The sequence below is a fragment of the Rhinopithecus roxellana genome, chromosome 3, assembly GCF_007565055.1.
Source record: "Rhinopithecus roxellana isolate Shanxi Qingling chromosome 3, ASM756505v1, whole genome shotgun sequence".
Taxonomy (NCBI): domain Eukaryota; kingdom Metazoa; phylum Chordata; class Mammalia; order Primates; family Cercopithecidae; genus Rhinopithecus; species Rhinopithecus roxellana.
In genome coordinates this window covers 132,763,422-132,786,483 of record NC_044551.1, presented here as the reverse complement: position 1 = coordinate 132,786,483, position 23,062 = coordinate 132,763,422, and the positions used below count along the sequence as shown (strand labels likewise).

Here is a 23,062-nt window from a genome sequence, read left to right as displayed (position 1 = left end):
AGAGATCATTGTACTTTGTGCACTTTGAATGAAATGCTTGCTTGCTTGCCTACATCTATGAATCTGAGCCTCTAAAATCCAGAGGAGTTAGTGAAGGCTTCAGATAGGTCTCCATGCATTGTTTTAAGCTTCTCCCAGGGATTAGGACTATCTGGCCCTGGAGGAATGAGTGATGTACTGACCCTTTAGGCTTCCCTCTCTCCAAAATAGTTAGAGAAGGTTCATTTTGAGGCCAGTATGTGGCTTAGCAAAATTTCAAAAGCCACAAGAAGACCTTCCATCTTCTTCATTTGTTTGCTGAGGCCCAGACTTTTTTAGGAAAGAAGAAAGGGAGCTAAGGAAAGTGGGAGGCAAGGAGAGAAGAAAGGAAAGAAGGAAGGAAGGACAGAACAGAAAGAAGGAAGAAAAGAAAAAAAAAGGGAGGAGTAGTTTCTGGAACAAAATAAAGCCTCAATAGCTATATGTGAAATGAATGAATACACAAATGTAAATTACTTAGAAAAAGGTATCATATTAGTGTGAATGGATTTAGTCAATATATAAAAGATGAATACTACATTCTTTCTTGCAGATAAAGTATAAATGGAAAACACGTAAATGGACGGGGAAAAGACTGCTCCTGAATATAAGAGAGTACCAGAAGAGGATGCTAAAAATGTCAAGTAGTTTTCTACTGCATAATTTTGCCTAGAGTTGCCCCAGTTTAATCAATTACATTAATTAGTTGAAATGGTATAGCATGTTCATGAGCACAGGATCTCAACACCATTACCACTGTCCTTGAGTTTTACGGTCTCTGCGCCTCAGTTTCCTTATCTGTTCAATGGAGATAATAGTATTATTATGAGGTTTAAAAGAGTGAATTTAGATAAAAACACTTAGTAGAATATTCACAGTGAAGCCTTACTATTAATATATTGGTTCTTATTTTCACTGAAACAAAATGATGAAAGGTATATCAACATATTTTCTGGGTTGCATAAAGAAAGAATGAAGTTATCCTCTTTGTCATTATAGGCCTTCAAAATGTTGAACTGAGTGTGTTAATAGAAATGTTTCCATTGTAATTATTTAATTGGTTTTCAAGGAAAACTAACCTCCTATTAATTTAAACACTTTTTTCTTTGTTAGACAAAGGCTCCCTGAGATAAGTTAAATATGAGATGCTAGAACAGCAGAGCTGAGAAATACACAGAGGATAAAATTATTCCTAAGGCATCCATAGAGGCAATCCTCCCAGACCCTGTTGGTGACCTGAAGCTGTTGAATAAAGCCAATTGCCGAGCATAGGAGTGACCAGCTTGCTGTGTCTCAGGTCTGGAACACAATCGCCAATTATTTATTGTCAGTGGTGCTTCATGGCAGACTAAGATGACAACCATTTTCTCTCCGTAAGGTTATCTTGCTCTCTTGAAAATACAGAACTTCTATGTTGTTTGAGGTAGCATTTTGCCATAATACCTAAACTTGACATGCTTGATATTGCAAAAACTGTTGGTGATAATAAGAGATCAAGATCGTATTTTTCTATTTTAATTTTTAACCCAAAGAGAGACAACTCCCAAGTAAAGCAATGGAAAGCCTTCATTTTCTCAAAGACTCAACAATATACATTTTGAGCAAAAGTAATATGGAAATCCCGCAGAGTGAATTGGCATGAATTAAAGGAATAACACAAAAAGTCGAGTAGGTTTAGTCCATGTAGAATGAGGGTGATTGAACTGCCCGAAGAGGGCTGTACTATATACCACACTAAATTAATAAGTAATAATTTATTACTTACTACCAAGTTTTCAATATTAATCTGTTTATTTTTTAACAAAGTCATCCATGAATCAATCAACAGTTAGTACCAAGGGCAAAAGATAAAATTACTCATTGATTGATGCAAGAGCTTTCAAAAATACCAATCGATCAATAGTGATTTTTGGTATGGCAAACTTACATTTCTTTAGAGATTTGCTTAATCACAGACTTTCTCTGGAATCATTCTCACAATGCAACATCTCTTTGGATCTTCAGTAACCTCAATAATGGCTATCCTGTGCTCCTATCTACTTTTAATTTCTTCTAGTAATAGAAAATACTTCATAATGGAAGATTTAATTAACTAAGTTTTCAAAAAGCTATTTACAGTGAACTGGGAACATTAGCTTTAATTTTTATTGTTCAAGAATGAAGATACCCTTTTTACAACAGATTAAATGCAGCAGGAAAACAACATTTTAGCCACACTAAAGTGCGGGAACCCACTGGTAAAAGACAATTGTGCTGCTGAGAAGACAAAGGTTATGACAGTTCCATCAGAAGGGAGAGTCCCTGCTTGAATCTTCTTGTCCCTTCCTTAATTTATCTTGAGCGATCCTTAACAGACTTCACTCATGTCCCCAACCTAGATGACAGGTAGGCTTTCCACCACCATGAGCAAAGAATTATAGTAAAAAGATGCAAGATAGTGGGTCTTTTCCATCCCTCCACCCCTCTATCCCCTCAAAAGAGAATTTTGTGTAGTTTGCAAAGAACATTCTTAAGAAGTTTTTCAAGGCACATTAGAGATGTGCCTTTTACTGCTAGGCCCTGTATCCAAGAAAATACATCGTTGGGCAGCATTAAGAGGGGGAAAGAAAAAATCATTGTGACCTTGACAAAACAGAGAGGTCTTGAGGTTAATCAGGTAAATTATATTTGTGCAGAACATTTTTTCCACACATTTGTTAATTTATAACCTTTAAGCTTGTCCTGTCATAAACTTCTTATACAAATTGATTCAAATCCAACCAAAATTGATTGGTTATTATTTACCCAACAAACTGATAGAGTGCCTAGTGAGTCATCCAATCCAGCATGCAAACACATATTTGGGGCGTGCATATTTCCTTTTTAAATTGTGTCTTTAAAACCTTTATGGAAATTTGCTGCTGAATGTTACAGACTAGCCATATTTCAAAGTGAATATCTTTCACAGTTTTACCTTTTTCTCTCATTTACCAAACGAAATTAGACCACATTATAGACTAATACCTTGTGAATTGCATTTATTAGATCAGAGCCAATTTGAGTTATGGAGGCACATGCACCCAGAAGCACTAAATGCCCTGTAAAAAGGCAGAGAGGTGGCTTAAAGGTTTATAGCACCAAGTAGCTTTTCCTTCGTAAAAGACCTGGGTTCAATTTTTTTTGCTTTCAGCCTGAGTAAAACTGACATTCATGGCTATACCACGACTTGTATCACAAAAACCAGATCATCATTGTTGGTTTGCTATAAATGGGGAAGCTAAACAAAGAATGGAAACCACATCTTGCAAATTGCTATAAAAGTGGAAATCATGATCTGTTTCTGACTCCAGTAGGCACAGACTAGGAAAAGAAACTTATTTTTAAGGGTCCTAAAATTTATTCTCAATAAAAACAGAAAAATTTGTATCTCTATTATACCAAAAAAAGCTTTAGAATGTATTATAATAGTTCACAAAAACCAAATTTTAAAGACAAACCTGAATCTTGAAATTTTTCATTTGGAATGCTTTAAGTATTGTAGTATTAAATATTAAGTATGTGTAATAAGATTTTATTATTAATGTTTGGACCTCTGAAGCAACTGATTTTAAGAGTTAACTTTTAAAGGAGTTTACTGCTCCCCCAAATAATTCATTACCAATAGTTATTCTGCCTTTGCAATTAATCAGGTTTGAAAGTGCTTCATTTGGTGCATTTGTATTGTTTAAATAAATCTGGAAACACTAACCCTGTCACATTCAGGGGTCGAGTGTGGGAATGAATCTGTAGACACAGAGCGTAAAATACTTCAAGGCGTATCCCCAAGAGATTTCAGCTGGACAATCAAAATTTAGTTTTCAAGAAGAGGGTGTCCCTGTGCAAGTGAGCCCTGTGATGTGTTTTAAGGTCTCCTTAACCTGTCTCGGCAAATTGCATAAATCACAGCAATAAAGTCTTCCTATTCAGCATGTTAGGGCTAGGGAAAGCTGACCAGCTTTTGACCTCTTATTCTGGGCCCCAACTGACCCTAACTTCGAAGTTCAAGCGGTCAATTGCAGGTCACTGAGGGCAGTCTCAGAATCTTTTTAATTCCACTTGGACTGCAAGGTTAGATTTATGCAGCACAGGTATTTTCCTAGGTTTCCTGAATGTGTTGCTCCTGGAGTTCACACCCAGATGACCAAAAGAGAAATAAAAGAAAAAAGAAGAGAGAAAGAAAACCCCAACTTTAAGTTGATATCCTCCTAACTGGCTCCACTTTAGTATACACCATGTTGGTCGTTTATCAGTATAATGGATCTACAGACAGCCTTAAACAATTGTCAAACATTCTTTTAAAAGCCATTAGTTTTTCAACTAATATATATCTGTTTTGTGCATTTGTTGAACCCTTCACTTGTCACTGTGAACGACCTGTTAAACTAAGCAGAGGCCTGATCAGTTTTCAGTGAGCGCTGAGCCTCAGGGTTCACCTGGGTCATCCACAAGATTTATGAGGCCCAGTGCCAGTATCTGATTGGGACTGTTAGTGCTAAAGAAAGCTGACACTTCCTCCCTTTCCCTCCTCCCCGAGCCTGACACACAAAGTCCAGTGACTTAACTTGTACATTCCCACTGGCTGCCTAAGAGGCAGCCAAATTGATGACCTGTACAGACACCAAAGTGGACATCAATAAAAAAAGATGGATGTGAACAAGTGGAGTGACATGCCTCATTGCTGAGGGGACTGGGGAGGGGAGAGAAAAGGTTAAAAAAACACTGGAAAGTTATTTATATAAGCTTCAAGGACAAGGATTTTGTCACCAGTTGCCTAAGGATTTGCTCCTAAAATATTCTTTCCCCTGGCTTCTCTCTTTATCCAGTTGGCAAAAATGTTGGGATCTTTGGTAATTACTAGATATTTTAATTTGTTTGCTTAAATGCAGAAATTTTTATTAACCTTCTTGTCACTAACAAATGATATCGAGATGGACTGAAAATTGTTAAAAAGCATACACAAGGAAAATGTGGGGCAGCTTTTAAAAAGGAACCACAATTGATTTAACATCAGTACTGTCTTTGTTAATAATAAGGATGGCTAAAATCTTGAGCAGATTTCATTTTCTATAAGATGGTAGTTATAAATGTTCTGAAACAACATGCTCATTTTGAACGATCTCCCAAAGAACTGCCCAGAAACACTAGGAAATATACTCTTGAAATGGAAATCTGTGAATAATTTACAAATAGGCAATGAATGAAAGTAACTGTGTTAGCTATTGTATACTGAGTGTGTTTCTATTTTAAAGTACTTCTGAGAAAAAGTTATTTGGTGGCTTAGCTAGCACTCTAATTAGATCCAAAAAAGACAAGTAAAATGAATAAAATAATAATTTGGGGGATTTCTTCTATTTTACTCTTGATGTGTTCATTTGACCTTTGGTATATTTTCTGCACGCTTATCTACTATGTAAATGAGGCCTAAATCTAAAATGTGATCAGCGCAGTTGGGAGAGATGATGTATTCAACCACATCAGAAAAAAAATGGCAGACTCTCCAGATCACCAGGTTTACAAGTTCTTTCATACTAACACTGCCTTAATGTTGAGGTTCAGTTAAAGTGATCTGATGGTTTATTATCATGCGCAGAAGAAAACTACAAAAAATAAGAAATTTAGTTTCAGTGATGTTAAGTTTTTCAGATAATAGCATCTATTATGATGACAGAAACCCTTATTAGATTCATGAGCCAGAAAGTAACAATTAATGCTTTCACATTTTCCATTTTGTGTATGAAGACTGAGCTTGACGTGTTTAGGAACTGAAGTTTGAAGTTCTCCACCTTTTTGCAAATGTTAAGATAGGTCAATTTCAAAGTCCACAGTCTAATGTCTCTCATTATTCCTGCTGATGGCAATAAAGATGTCAGTACAATAGGCTCTGCACTAACATCGCAACAGAATTTATGATCAAGTGGAAGGATGTAGTTTTTACTTCTGGTGACTTTGTTTTCCAGTTCAGCATACCCATCCCATTCAGAATCAAAAACCCTAAGTGAGGGTGTCTATGAAATTCACACTTTCTTCTGCCCAGGCCCTGATCCAGTCTACTTCCCTATGCACTGCTATATCCAACACACATATAGTAAGTCTTGAGCATGAAGCTTTACTGATAAGGATAGAGTAATATCAGTCAAGTTTGGTTAGTTAGAACTTCCATTCTAAAATATCATATAGTACTCAATCAAATAATCTGTCAGAACAGGCCTCATCCAACCCTGTTAACTTTGATACCAGTTAAGTTTTTTAAATGTCACTAAACCAGTCTCTCTCAGTTCCCCATGTAAGACTTCATATCTTTGCCCTTGTAATTCTCAGACATCTGACACACTGGCGGCATTTCTCCAGGCTCAGTAAGCTACGCGCTATTGCAAAAAAGTGAGCAAAGTCCCCATGGAAACTTCACTGAGATCTGCAGGATTTACATAGGTAGTCTCAATCTCATCTTAAGACCTAAAGTAACAGACAGGAGGAAAATGATACGAGTTTATAAAATCCCTGATCCAAGAGCATGTTTAAAAGATTGAGTGTGATTTACTTATTTTTATCTCCTTTTGCATCATAAGTGATTTTGTTTATTGTTGCTATTATAGTAATAAACTGCTGTTTTCCTCCTTTTCTTCTTTATGATGAAGACTTGACAAAGTTGTGAGGCTTACCTAGCACAGTGCTTGCATCAAGTAGGTATTAAATACATTTTAATTGACTTACCTCCTCCCTCTGCCCTTCTTTGAAGCTGAGCCAGCCATCAACCCCTTGAAGTATAGATTTTCAGGGGATCCTTGCCAATATACATGGCTCAGTGTTTTGCCTGTAGTTTGGGAGTTTAATAAAGAAGGCCCAGGTAATAACTCTCGCTTTCTCCAGAATATCTAGAAAACGCTCCTTAATAATCTTCTCAGATCCCAATACCTGTTCATTTTTTCATTTACACACAAAAGTATCATCACAGACTTTGTCAAAGGGTGGTTAGAAATCATGATTACATGTTCCAGATCTGTCACTATTCATAAGGTCATTCCAAGGAATTGACTGGGTATCCACCAATAACATTCCAAGAGACTCAGTGTCATCTAGCTGGGAGAAGGTTTGAGGTCCTAGATGCCTACGGCAACTCTAGCTCTTCAAGCGTTCACTCTGGATCCCCTATCTGCCTGGACATATCTGATCTTCTCTTTCCATCAAATTGACAACATGGATTTCCCATTAGCATCAGGCAGCCAATGGGAGCTTCTTCAAACTGCTCAGGATTGGAGTCTAGATTGCTCTCTTCTGAAGCTCAAACACACACCTTCTCTGGAACTCCTTGAGTGAAAGAGTCCCAAGAAGATATCATTCAGATTTACCTGAGTGACACTGAAGAATTCTTAGATGCTTAACTCAGTGTCTGTACTATGTGATAAGATTTTCAGATCCTTGGAACTAAAATAACTGGGTCCTGCCAGCCAGATAAGCCTACAAGTTTGTCATATCAGGCTCTGGATTTAAACTGATGTCAGGTAGCTCTAGGGGCTGAACTTGACCTTTCCTGGGCTGAAAATAGATGTGGAAGGAAAATTCCTTCTTCTAGCCTGGTTGGGCTCTAGGATAACAAGCCAGGGTTTCTCCAGCTTGAGGCAAATATTTGGTTCTGTCTCACATGATCTAGAAGAAACAGATTAACAAACTCTCCTTGGTGTCTCTTAATGCAATATAAAAGTTTCCCAGAGTTTGGAATTCATATCGTTATTCTTAAAAATAATGAATTTTACTAAAGAATAAACCTGCCTGGGATACATAACAAACAGGTTTAAAACAACTTTACAGATAAACACAAAATGTTGGCCAAATCTCAAACTGCTTTTACTAGTAGTTCTCTCTAGGAAGGAGATAGTAAAATAAATTGAATTACTTCCCCTTTGTCCTTTGTTGATGTTTAATGTTATTTTTCAGTTTAAGAACTCAAAAATGCAATGCCAATAATGTGTAAAACCTAAAAAAAAAGAAAAAAAGGTAGTAAGAACTAGAGAACCAAGCAATACTGGTAGTTTAGCAGAGTTGCAACTAAGTGAATTCTCTTGAATTCATTATTCAGTATAGGTATCTCAATTGAAAGATTGAGTTGTACAGTTAATACAGACATATGTCACACAACAATATTTTGATCAATGACAGACCACATATACTATGTTGGTCCCATAAGATTATAATGAAGCCGATCATTTTATATTTCCTAATGTCGCTGTAGCCATTATAATGATGTAGCACAATGCATTACTCACATGTTTGTGGTGATGATGGTGGAAATAAACCTGCTGCACTGCTAGTCATATGAAAGTATAACATATACAATTATATCTAGTGCATAATCCTTGATAATGATAATAAAAACCTGTATTGCAGGTTTATATATTTACCATGCCATACTTTTTTATCATTATTTTAAAGTATACGCCTTCTATTTATTTATTTATTTTTTTAATAAGTTAACTGTAGAAAAGCCTCAGGCAGGTCTTTCAGGCAGTATTCCAGAAGAAGGCATCATTATCATAGGAGATGACAGCTCCATGCGTGTTATTGCCCCTGAAGACCTTCCAGTGAAACAAGATGCGGAGGTAGAAGACAGTGACAGTGATGATTCTGACCCTGTGTAGGTTTAGGCTAATACGTGTGTTTGTGTCTTCGTTTTTAACAAAAATGTTTAAAATGTTAAAATGCATTAATTTCTAAAAACAGAAAAAAAGCTTATAGAATAAGGATATAAAGAAAAATATATTTTTGTATAGCTGTATAATGTGTTCATATTTTAAGCTAAGTGTTATTCAAAAAGAATCAAAAAGAAAAAATTAAAAACTTTATAAAGTAAAAAGAAGCTACAGTGAGGTTAATTTATTATTGAAGAAAGAAAAAATTTCTTTATAAATTTAGTGTAGCCTAAGTGTACAGTATTTATAAAGTCTACAGTTGTGTACAGTAAAGTCCTAGGCCTTTACATTCACTCACCACTCACTCACTCACTCAACTTCCAGTCCTGCAAGTTCCATTCACAGTCAGTAAGTACTGTATGCAGATGCACTATTTTTTATCTTTTATACTGTATTTTTACGATATCTTTTCTATGTTTATACACACAAATACTTACCATTGTGTTACAATGACCTACAGTATTCAATACAGTAACCTGTTGTACTGGTTTGTAGCCTAGGAGCAATAGGCTATACAGTATAGCCTAGGTGTGTAGTAGGCTCTACCATCTAGGTTTGTGTAAGTACACTCTATGATGTTTGCAAAATGATAAAGTCACCTAAAAATGCATTTCTCAGAATATATCCCCAACATAAGCAATGCATCAATGTATCTCAACCTAAATCTCTATTTTACATATAAACATATAGTCACATGCTTCATATTTTCTTTAGATCATAAAATGACTAAATAGCAACACTATTTGACATATTCTAGTTTGGTATCTCCCCATATGATTAAAGTGTTTCAGAAATATTAACGATTTATTATATAAACTTCAGCCAAAAAAGAAAAAAAATCTGTCAAGGCATGCTTTATTCAGAAAATACGGTTTTGTCAGCTTTCAGCCATTGACAAATGGAGTATTATCAGGATAGATCAGCAGAGATGTTGAATGTTTTTGAAATTTTCTGTTTTAAATATTTGTTTACATTTTACCAAGCAAATCTATACTTTTCAATTTCTAGTGATCACACATTCCTGGCATATAAGAACGCTTCACAGGGACTGCGGAACTACTCGTTAACAGCAATAGACTATTTTTGTGCTCCCACAGCAAGAAAGTATTTTGCCACAATGACCAAAATCTTTTATTTCCGCGCAAAACATGTCTCAATAAAACAAGTATTTACTTTTGAAATTCCTTCTTAAGCTATTTGAAATCTACCAAGTAAAATATTTATTTGACAAAAATACTATTTCATAAGAAAAATATGTTCCAAACTAGATGCAATTGAAGATAGTATGTCTACTTTTGTTTTTTGGGATGGAATCTCGCTCTGTTGCCCAGGCTTGAGTGCAGTGCAGTGATCTTGGCTCACTGCAAGCTCCGCCTCCCGGGTTCACGCCATTCTCCTGTTCAGCCTCCCGAGTAGCTGGGACTACAGGTGCCCGCCACCACACCCGGCTAATTTTTTGTATTTTCAGTAGAGACAGGGTTTCACCATGTTAGCCAGGATGGTCTCGATCTCCTGACCTCATGATCCACCTGCCTCAGCCTCCCAAAGGCTGGGATTACAGGTGTGAGCCACCGCGCCCGGCCTATGTCTACTTTTTAAATGAAAATAGAATTTGTTACTTTAAAATATAAACTACTATTACTTATTATTATTATTACTACTGTAGGAAGGAGAAAGAGGAGGGGGAAGAAGAAGAAGAAAGAAAAGAGAAAGTAAAAAATTAAAAATAGAACTACAATTCAATTCAGCAATCCCACTACTGGGCACATAACCAAAGAAAAAGAAATCATTATATAAAAAAGGCATCTTCACCCATATGTTTATCACAGTGCTGTTCACAATAGCAAACTCCCTGAATCAACCTAAGCATTCATCAGTGAATGATTGGGTAATGAAAATGAAGTGTATATATAACATGGGATACTACTCTGTCATAAAAAAGAATGAAATTATGTCTTTTGCAGTAACATGGATGGAACCAGAAACCATTATTCTAACTGAAAAATCTCAAAAAAGAAAGTTAAATAACACATGTTCTCACTTATAAGTAAAAGCTAAACAATGTGTACACATGGACATAGAAAGTAGCATAATAGACATTGGAGACTCCAAAGAGTGGGACAGCAGGTGAGGGTTGAACACTATTCAGTGAAAAGATGACACTTAGGTGATGAATTTAATTAAATGACTACCTATACTGACCCAGTAAAGAGATGTATATATTATTAATAGAACAATGGACTGCCCCGCTCTGTTCACATAATCTGCGCTACTATCTTCATAATCCATATGGACTATCCTAGCTAAATTTAATGTTCAGCCATTCACAATCATTAAGACCTCTCGTGGTTATAACAGCCTTCTCTGCCATGCTGGCATCCAATTTGTATTTTCTCCCCAGACATAGTCAACATTCAAAGACACAGAAATTTCTTGTTTAAAAAAAGTTACTTTCTTCTACTTATTCTATTCTGCTGTAATAAAAAAAAAATTCTATATTGCAAAATGTGGGTAATATTTTGCATTGTCTATTCCCAGGATAACTCTTTAAACTATGTTGTGGCTCCCGATTGTGCTGATACTCATTCCACAAACAAAACTTACACCTCAATAAACAGCAAGTCTGCATATTAGATGAGAAAAAGGATATGCAATAAAAAAAAAAAAAACACAGTTTCTAAAAAATTTTTTAAAGCCTGCAGTGCAAATTGGAGAATGGTATTTTGCCCCCTATTCCAGAGGGTTACTTGTGTCACCAAGTTGTTTCTCATTTCCATGAATTGTTTTTTCAATTAAAATGGGGAAATAAAAGCAAAGAGTAAAGCAGAACTTGCTGCAGATGATAGATGGCTCTTCTTTAATGACTTATAAAAGAAAAGTGGCACCGCAAGTTTTACTTTATGTAACACGGGGGAAAAAAGCTAAGCAACACTGTAGATTTTATTTGATATGCTCATTGTGTTAATTTTTGAAATATTATCATTTTACTATTATGATTATTAACACATTTCTAAGGAGCGTGTCTATTAATTTTGAAAAGACTAAGTAAATGCAAATCCAAGTTCTTTTCTACTTTTCAAATTGTTATTAAGAACAAATATTCTTCAAGTGAACCCTCTGATCAGTAAAAGGGGACATTTGCAGCTAAAAGGACTAGTGTACAGTAAATAACGGCATTTTCTTCACCCAAAGACATTTTCCATTCAAGATAACCTGAAATCTGCTACTTTATAGCAGGTATTCTATGAAATATTTCTTCCAAAGATTTAACTAAATGTATATATCTTGCTGAAGTTACAGGTGAATAACACTTGTTATGCTGTCATAAAAAAAAAAAAAAAAAATCCTGAAAGTCTAAGATTTACCATAGTCAATATTCTGGTGAAGATTCTTTCAGATATCAATATATAGATAGATACAGATAGACACACTAATATATTTTGTATGTAATATATATACATTTATATTTGATAAAAATACACACATGTTCATATAATTATTTTTAATAAATAAGTTCATATTATTCTGTAGCTATTTTTAAACTCAATAATATGTCAAGGACATAATTTCATGCCTATGAATATAAATCTGTGTCTTCATTTTGAATAACTGTGTAGTAGTCCACTGAGTATATACCAATAACTTTACTTCGTCATTTTCTCATTAATGAATTTTTAAGTTGTTTCAAAGTTTTTGGTATTATTAACAATGTTGTGAAGACTATCTTTTATTTTACATCCTTTCATACCACTTTTTAATGTATTTTCCTAAAACAAGAGACATATATGGATTTTAAACATTTATCACACATTATCAAACCTACCTGCACAGAGGAAAATCTATTTACATTTCCTCTAATTTTCATTAGTTTTCTCATGACTTAATATATAGCAGATGGTGTCCATTTTCCCCATCAAATAAGTTAAAGGAAAAAAAAAAAAAAGATAGTCTTTTGCTGTTTTTATTTCTACATCTTTGAGGCCATAGGATCATTTCCATTTCTTCTTTTGCAAACTCTTCTATTGTAACATCATTCATTCCTGAATTGCAAATGTTGTTTTTTTTTAATATAAAAGCTTTAACCTTTCATTTGTCACAGGTGCGATGATTATTTTTCCCAAGTGGTAACATACATTTTCAATTTTATTTATAATGCATTTTGCTGATTAGATGTTTTTGATTATCAGACAGTCTTTTAGGGTTTCTGAACCACATGACGTGTTACAGAATACTGACATATTCATTCCTCTAAAATTTTGTAACTTTCTGTTTAACATTATATATAGTTCATCTGCTTTTAATGGGCTGCATCTATAAGACACTTCATTTCCATGGCAGTCACACATACGATGAACATTTTACCAATTTCAAAAGCAGATGGCACTATTCCAATTATTATTATTCCATTTTTTTGAATGTATTTTAAACAGATCGTTTATTTAAAATGTTATTTTGTGACTCTGAGGGCTTACTCATATATTGCTTTTCTTATTGTGTCCTGTGTATTTAATTTTACACCCTTGAAAACATACGGTTCAAATAGCAAGGTGGCCAAATTTTGCTTAAGAAAGACCCCTCAGACTCTACTTCTTGTTGTGCTATTATATACAATTTGTCTTCCTCAAATAATTTTAAAAAATATTGTCTTTCATGTGTATCATCCCTTTATCCTTCTTGTACTTAATATAGAACTTAAAATCCTTTGGGACAGGCGCTGTGGCTCAAGCTTGTAATCCCAGCCCTTAGGGAGGCTGAGGCAGGTGGATCACTTGAGGTCAGGAGATAGAGACCAGCCTGGCCAACATGGCAAAACTCCGTCCCTACTAAAAAATACAAAAATTAACTGGGTGTGGTGGCGCACACCTTTAGTCCCAGCTACTCAGGAGGCTGAGGCACAAGAATGGCTTGAACCTGGGAGGCAGAGGTTGCAGTGAGCCGAGATGGCGCCACAGCACTCCAGCCTGGGTGGCAGGGTGAGACCCTGCCTCAAAAAATAAAATAAAATAAAATAAAATAAAATAAAATAAAATAAAATCTTAAACAATTTGAAATTCACAATTATTATTTTACTACTAGGCTTGAGTGAAATCATAAGATCATGGAGTCAGTCAAAAAATAAACATTTTAAGAAGCGTCTGGATCAGATTTTTGGTTACAAGAACTAAATAGCTCCAATTATATTTTCTTATGTGATGGAAAGGTAAACTTTTTAAAGTTATTTGAAAAGCTTGATGTCCTAAATATTTAAAAAATTGATCTAATTCTGTGCAGTCTGTTTTGGGTGAAACAAAGACCAGGAGACTCTCTTTTCCTGTATCTTTAAACTAGTACATAACTTCTGTTTAAGGGTCTAGTGACAACTGTAATGGATAATTTACAACCTACAGGGCTTCTGGATTAAATAACAGAGGTTCTGTAAACCAACAGGCTTCAGACTTCAGTGAAAGCACTGAAAGCACCGTAATTTGTTTATTGCCCTTTCTCAGTTCCTCAATTACAATTGATCTCTTCTAAACAGTCTAGTGTTGCTAATTGTTGGGAAAGGGGGAAAATAACTTAATCTTTATAGACATCTTCTATCCAAGGATTTCTCCTTATAATTCAGTGCCATAATCTTACCTAAGCACAGATAAATGAAATCCATACACCTAACCATAATGAGTACTTTCAAAATTAATGTATAAACAATCAAAGTTGAAGTAGCTGTGCTTAGAACAGAAAAAAAAAAAAAAAAAAAAAAAAAAAAGATGACTGATTGTATCTGATATAGAGCCAATGACAGACAAACAAGAGTACTTGATTAGAGCTCTTGTCTTGCCAGATCACTTATTTGAATTCTACTGATAGGAGTTTAATCAGCACTTAATCTCCTTATCATGTCTAGGGTGTTGATCAACTTTAAGTACTTAACATTATACAGAACCCCTACAGGCATTTCCACTTCAAAGCCTGAAGTGCAATGGTTAGGTGTCTCCTAATCTTATTTTTCTCCATTAAGGGTGTTGAAAAGAAATGCTGTCATCATCAACTAATCATGTTCTAATTTAGTTTGTTTAAACTTCTGAATTGTTTGTTTAAGAAAAGTTTGACTTATTTATAGTAAATCTTCATTTTCTGAACCCACCATTTTAGAAATTGAAAATATACCATATATATACGTATGTGGGTTTGTATAAAATATGTTCCAGTGTACAGTGTAACTTCTGAATTATTTTAGAAAGTCTTGCCTTATTTATGCTAAATCTTTGTTTTCTTGACCCAGTATATTGGAAATTAAAGAAATACATACACGTATACATATATGTGTGCTTGTAGTTACTCTAACTTCTCACTTCAATATAATGTCAGTAGAAGATCCAAATGGACAAGTAGTACATTTAAACATAAATTAAAAACATCCTTCAAATATTTTCAACATTATGTTACAGGTAAAGTTCAATGATATTTTTTGTCACTCCCTCACTCCTTAGTGAGGATTCCACATTTCCGCATTAAAGTTATTCTTTTATTCCTTATAGTATCCTAATGAGAGAGAACAGGTATATTGACTACATATTTGCTAAACATTAAAACCATATACTAAAAAAATAAAATAAAAAAACCCATATACTTCATTATAAGGTGTCCTCCTGAGTATTATCTATCCATAATGATTGTTTACCAGAATTTAAGTATATGTCATGTGAATTGTTTTCATGTCTCCAGAACAGACTAAAGTTACTTGTTTAAAAAAAAAATTAAAGTAAAATTATTGAAATTGATAAACTAATTAAAACTACATAAACCAAATATTATGTATCTAGAAATGATAATTTTTACATTTGATGTTTAACATACTTTTATTAGTATTTCAGTTGCTTCAAGTGTTCAATTGTCTACTAAATTTTTTATGGCAGCATATATACAAAACAATGTCTAATATCTCTATTTTTGTGTAATGCACTTCAGCTGGAAGATATTAAGAAAGGAAAGATATTTTACTATTTGGAAAGAGCAGGAAATTCCAAATTTCAGCCCAATTCATGTTAATTGTTTAGAAAAAAAATTAGAACCAAATAAAAAAATCTCAATTATTTTGTTTTCTCAAATTATTTCATTATTTACATTTCTTTCAGTCCAAAACACCAGAAATACTTTAGGGTCTTTGTTTTTATTTTATTTTATCTGAAATAAGTTTACTCATTCCTAATTTTAAATACAAACATAGGCTAAGTTGAATGCTAATATCTGACCATCCAAAAGTGATTGATTGATTGATTGATTGATTTTATTAGGAGATTCTCGTTTGAAATAGAGGCTTGAGACTAACTGTCCAAATAAAAGATAAGGAAGGCAAAGCATTTCAGATGTTTCAATTTTCATGGAAGGATTTGCAGCAATTTAATTGATTTGAAAATTTCTACAAACATTTATAAAAATTACTTTATGGCCTTTCACTTAATTCAGAAAGAAGGGAACTGTGACAACTGCCCCTAAACTGTCAAATATATGATATTTAAAAGATAAATTAATATTGTAAATAAAGCTAACCCTTTATAAAAGATATTTTAGAAATCTTTTTCAATAATGTAATTAAAACAAATACATGATAGAAAACTTGATTTATGTGAATGACGTTCTACTAATCTTTGAATTACTAATAGGATTCATTAAGTTTAAATTTGGAAAGATCAGGCATCTCAAAAAATGAGTAACATTAAACTAAATAACAATGTTGGCTAAGTAGCACTGAGGCATAAACAGGGAAAAATAAAAGTCTATTATTTCTTAACTACAAATGCTTTCTAAAGTAACTCAGATGCTTCCATTTTATTTGAGTATTGCTTTTTGTTTCCTCTATTAAGTAGTGCTTAAAAACCACAACTTCAGTCAATCAGTAAACAGGATCATTACTTCTAAGTGTTTCAGATTCTAAATCAAGGGTTTCATTTAATTTTCCTTACAGAATAATGCATGTAGATGAGGATGTCAAATTGCAAATAACCTGTATTAGAATAGCATTTACAGTGCTTATGGTAAGTAATCAACATTATTGACTTAGCTTAGGGATTTAAAATGCTGAAAAACACTAACAGAATAAATTGATTGGAAGAATAGAAAAGTACATCACTGTGTTAAAGATTTGAAATGAAAGTGAAACGCATTATATGATTTTGTAGTTTAAGAGTACATGTGCATATATAGATATGCACGTAGATGGATAATGTGGGCATTATTGATTTAAATTCCCCATTGGGATTAAAGAGAGAATGCCTGGTTTCGTTTCAATGGTAATGTTGATATTCATTATCAATATGATAAAATACAAATTGGTGGCTCTGTGATACAGATTTAATGCCCCTGCTGAACTTTTTTCCATTAGTAGCTAATGGCTATTCCCGTTTACCTTCTATGACTCCAAATGCTCATTTCATCTTTTTTCTGTGATCATCACAGTTATACAGGAAATGATTTTGCTAAAAACAAAAATATTCTACTTTATTTTAAAAATGATAGAGCTTGCATCTGTAAACATGACTTTAATTTATGCCTTCTATGATGTGTCAGCATTCTGAAAAAGAATCTTGTTCTGCATTTATAAAATAGAAGTGAAAAATTTCATAACTTGGAATAGTTGTAAGAAAAAGGCTTGTTGCACTTATTAAAGTAAAACATTTTCGCCTCAGAAGAGTTTATGTTTTTAACATATATGCATAAAGTGAGCATTTCATTTCCATTACTAAAAATCTTTTTATCATGATAAACAAATCTATTCATTAAATTGCCTTTCTCTTCTATACAGCAACAGCTTATTTTTAGAATGACTTTCAACCACTAAGTTGAATTTATTTTAAAGAAAGAAGAGTATAAAAACTCTTATTAATTTATTTTAATTAAACCCATTACAATAATCCCTGGAGAGAAAACAATTAAACATGAATAAGAAACCATAAAAAATCAAGTTCATTTCCTCTTTGCATTTGAGTTCCCTTAGTCATCTCTTTTTCTCCAAATGAAGCCTTTAAGTATTGTAGGTTTTTTTAAGTGAAATAGCATAATTTCAAATAAGGTTATGATACTAGTACTTAATATTATTGCACATCTACTATATACCAACACTATTCCAAGCACTTAATGTGCTCACTTAATTCTCCTAAACAAACTTATGAGATAGAAATTCATTATTTTTCTCATTTTACATTAAGGGAGATTCAAAGCATACTATCTATAATAAAGTGAAAAGGCAAACCACAGAATGGGAGAAAATATTTGCAAATCATATATCACATATGCGAATTAAAACCACAATGAGATACCACTTCACAACTACGATAATGGCCATAATCAAAAAGACAGATAATAGTAAGTGTTGGCCAGAATGTGGAGAAATTGAGACCCACATACACTGCCGGTAAAAGAAAATGGCGTAGTTTCTTTGGAAAAGAGTTTGAGACGTCCTTAAAAGGTCAAACTGAGTTACTATGTGACTCAGCAATTCTACTCCGAGGTATATACACAAGAGAAGTGGAAACACATGTCCACACAAAAACTTATACAAATGTTCATATCGGCATTATTCATAATAGTCCAAAAGTGGATAGAGCCCATATGTCGATCAACTGATAAACGGGTAAATAAATACGATGTATTCAACATACAATAGAATATTGTCTGACAATAAAAGGGGTTAAAGTGTTGATACATGCTACAACATGGATGAGTCTTGTAAATATTATGCCAAGTGAAAGAAGCTAGACAGAAAAGACTACATATTACATAATTCCATTTATGTGAAGTGTCCAAAATAGGCAAATCCTTACAGGCAGCAAGTCAGGCAATGGCTGCCTATGATTAAGGGGGTTAGAAGAAATAGAGGGTGACTGCTAAGAAGAGGTGATACCCTCTTTTTGAGGTGATTAAAATGTTCTTAAAATGATTGTGGTTGTGCACAACTCTGAATACAGTAAAAAACATTGACCTATATACTTTAAATAGGCAAATTGTATGGTATATAAACTATATCTCAATAAAGCCGATATAGGTACACATATATATACACACGTATATCTGTGTGTATCTTTTGAAAGATATTAAGGAAGGTACTTGCCCTGAATGACTGTAAAGGGTACTCCTGGAATAAACATGCAGAGTCTGGTCCCTGGGTCCGTGTATGCAACTACTAAGCTTACTGATTCTGCGAATGGTAGTTTTGCTCTTCAGTGCGATAACTGATTTCACTGAATCAAATATCTTGTTTAAAAAGCCACCATACTGCCTGGCTCCAAATAAAAGGTTTCTGAGTGAACACTGATGGATACTTCTTTCCAATAAAACAATATGATGTATGGTGAGTAATGATGTTGACTAAGTCATTTCAAGATGCTAAGAAGGTTAATTTTGAATATCCAGATTCTTGATAAAATCAGCAAAACCTGCAAAGAATGGAGCACATTTAGTTGCTAACAACAATGAAAAATTCTTCACAGCTACTTAGCGTTTACATTTTTATTACCTTACTCCCCAAAGAGTTGCAGTTATCATCCAATCACGTTTTTTCGTTTAGGGGATAAAAAGGACAAATGTCAAAATATATTTATTATGTTATTATACGTCATTATCTCCATTTCCTTTAGGATTCTGTTGAAGACTTTTGGAAATTTCAAAATGGATTTACAGAACTTTAGAGCAAAGGAACCTAAGAGAACATCTAGTAAAATTGTACAACTGAAGAAAGTTTAACTTAAAGAAGTCAAATAATTTATAAAGTCACTAGATTCAACAGAGAATAAAACTAAAGTCATCATCAACATCTTCACAACAATAACAAAAGAAATAATTAGTACTTATTAAAAATAGTATGGTGAAGGCAACACATTACACACTCCTTATCTCATTTGACTTTCCTTGCAACTCTCTGTAAAATAGGTACTATTATTGTTTCCATTGTATAGACAAGAAAGCTGAAGACAAGGCAAGTAATTTGCCCGAAGTATAGACCAGCAAATAATGAATTTGGGATTCAAACTCAAGCCTTTCTGATGTATTCTTAGACATCTTACTATACCTTAATCACAATCAATTCAGCAATCTCATCTTTTTTTATTAATTAAAAAAATTAAGGGAGCTTTTATCAGGAACGCCATGACTAATTTGAATCATGTAACAAAACTGAGTCATAAAATAAATATTTGTTCTTATGGTATTTATTATATTCATTTATTATGTTAATTTTTTTAAAATAAAATATAATTGAATCATAAAATAAAATTTATCATAAAAAGAATCAATTAGCCAGAATTTGGATTTGAAGAGATATTGTGACAGATTGTAACCTTCAGTCCTGAACAATATATAATGGCAATAAACTGTTTTCTCATCCTGATGCATAAATAAGACAGATTTATACCAGAGAAATGCACTTGCAGTAAATAATACACAGTTAATTTAATACCTTTTTTGAAGTTATTCGTGTAGCTTACAATAAAGCCTTGCCTCCAAAAATGATAGAATTAAATCACTTTGGAGACCCAAAGATATATTAGTCATCATTCACAGCATCAAGACTTCTGCAGCAGGAGACACAAGAGTGTAGATGTCTTTGTAATTGCATGTGTTGCTCACTTAGAATGAGCCCAGTCTAGTTACCCAATATTCCCCTCTGCCTGTCATTCCCCTGCCTGGAATGACTTCTCTATTCTCTATTCCACAGGAGTGCCAATGTGCAATCCTCTCTCCTTGAGATTTTCAACTTGGAGTTCCTGGAGTTACTTATGACCTCTAGCTCATAACTGGTTTTGCCCTGCCTCAATTTCAAAGGTAATTAGCTAGAGTCAACATTATCCATGCTATAACTTACATACTAATCATATGTTACTGATCATACATTTTATTGACTTGAGGTTGTTTTCACGTGTTTATTTTTCCTTCTGCCAAAGTGATCATACAGCTCTTATGAAGAAAGACTCTACATTTCTATTGATTTTTCATCCAGATTTTACTGCGAAAGTTACTCATACATATACACTGGAAGAGGCTTAACGGCTTTAATGTACATGATAGTCAACAAAAACAAAAAATATATACATATTCTTTTTTTTAAATTGATTTCACATCTGCCACCCACACACCTCATGGAAGCTGTCCACTGGGGCTCCATCAGTTCCTGATGTGTCATTAGGTTGCAGATTCCTCTGCTTTAGGAACTGATCACAGCCACATGGGTGAAAAGTCCCTTCTAAATATAATAGAATCATGTTATATTGTAGCATAGTATATTATAAGAAGATAATGGCATTTGCATCATTATTTTTTCTTTGAGAAATTCAATCTTTTCACTTACATTAGTATTGATAATGTTTTTCTGTTTATTAACTATGATTCATAAATCTGCATTTGGGAATAAACAAGTTCTCCCCTTAAAGAGATAAGATATTTGGGTGTTAATATCCTTATTTTTTCTTAAGATTTTTTTTAAGCTTTTAGATGAGATTCTGATGTTCACGACGAATTATTTTGAGACAGTGAGCAACTTCTAGATCCATGCCATCTCTATCACACCAAACAGTGATCTAATCCTCCCATTCCATATAGTTATAAGAAAAAAAAAAGTCTTGTTTGCCCATTTGATCTTCCCTATTTTATCCCTGGGAATATTAGGATTTCCATTCATTTCTGCTGGGACTGAAAAGCTTAGTTCTGCTGCAGGCTAGACTGGGGATATGCTCCATGAAGCAGCAACTCAGAGCCTATTTCTCATTGCATGTTATTGCTGATGCTGCAGATGCTCCAAAGGGCTGCACTTTGGGTGTCTTGCATTATTTTTATAGGCATTTATTTGGGTTCATTACTCCAGCAGCTAGGGCATACCTTTATCCACATTCTGCAGGGTTCCCCAGTAGACACAGCTTTGTGTGACCACTGGTTTGAGTCTCCTGTTAATGATGATAGCCCCATCCACTGGGGTGGTGGATGGGGTTCTTCCTGTAAGTTCTGTTCATACCATGTCAGGTAGCTAGTACTGCGTAACACTCAACTGGGTTTTCTATTCTCCTACCTGCTATTCATCTTTATATATTTTGCTTAGTATCCTTAAATACCGTAATTCCTAATCTGAAAAGTTTATGTACCATACAGAATTATATTATAATAGATTAGGGTTAAATACCAATAGCAACAACAAAAACTTGTTTAAGAAGCTCAGAAGCTCCTGTGATTTCAATTAAATATAGACCAAAAAAGATATGGTGTTCTTTCCTACAAACAAGTTTAGGAAAAAATAAAAGAGGTGTTATGTAGCTTTTTTCTACCAGGAATTTTTAATATTGCATTATTGAAATATGAAAATGTAAAATGCAAATGCATTATCGTTTCATCACTTAACTCTGTATCACTTTGTATTTGAAATGCATTTTATCAGTTCTACAGGTTCACAGTACTTTATCCACAATCTTAAAACCCTAAAAGATCTGAAAACCAAGTATTTTCAAACGGTAACTCCAAAACACATTTGGTGGCAAAATCTGACTCAAATCAACATCTATCCACTTAGTGGAAATGGTCATATATTTTATTTTAGAAATGGTTATAAGTTTGATTTGAGGGTACTGTCCCGGTCCTCACTGGCAATGTGATGTATATGCACTGCACTATCTTTCTTAGTGCTAAAAACTCTAAATCATGAAAACATGCTTGGCCCCAGTAGCTTTATATACAGGGTCATGGATTCATGGCTATCCAGCTTAACGCTAGTACTAACATAGGAACTATGCCTAATGTGTATGTATGTATCTATCTACATATATAAATATACAAAAACCCTAATAAACCCACAAAATTGGAATAAGAAGGCAAGAATCAGAAGAAAAATTAAGAATATGTTATACTTCAGCCTATATTCAACATTGTATGGTACAGAATAAAAATTTAAAACACCACAAATGACCACAAATAAGGTATTGGCTAAATGTATTCAGCCACATCTGTAAAAGGGATATAGGTAGCCATAAAAACGACACTACTACAGAGTATTTGATGACATAAAAAATGTTTATAGTACATTATTAACAGAAAAGCAGGTCATCAACAATTCAAATAAAATAAAACTTTTATAAACCCGTATACATACATATAAATTAATGTGAGCAAATACACAAGAATAGACTAATGGTTATTTCTGGATGATGGGCTTTTCAATAGTTTTTATTTTCTACCCTTTGGTTTTTCTTTAATTTCTGTTTATCATAAAATTGTATTGCTTCTTTTTTAAAGCTTTTGTTTTATTTGATAAGAAAGCCTAAGAGAACATAGAAGAAATAATCTGGACAAATAGTTGAAAGAGCAGATGACAACTAAGCCTCAAATGC

At 33.7% G+C, this 23,062-nt stretch overlaps 1 long non-coding RNA gene across 1 annotated transcript in view; it reads right to left on the bottom strand.

Annotated features, from left to right (window-relative positions):
* The window catches only part of LOC115896551, a 31,861-nt gene extending 10,925 nt beyond the window's left edge, over positions 1-20,936 (bottom strand). Inside the window, exon 1 of the long non-coding RNA XR_004056467.1 lies at positions 20,828-20,936. This is a non-coding gene — a long non-coding RNA (uncharacterized LOC115896551). The remainder of the gene's footprint in view (positions 1-20,827) is intronic.
* Positions 20,937-23,062: the final 2,126 nt, after the last annotated feature.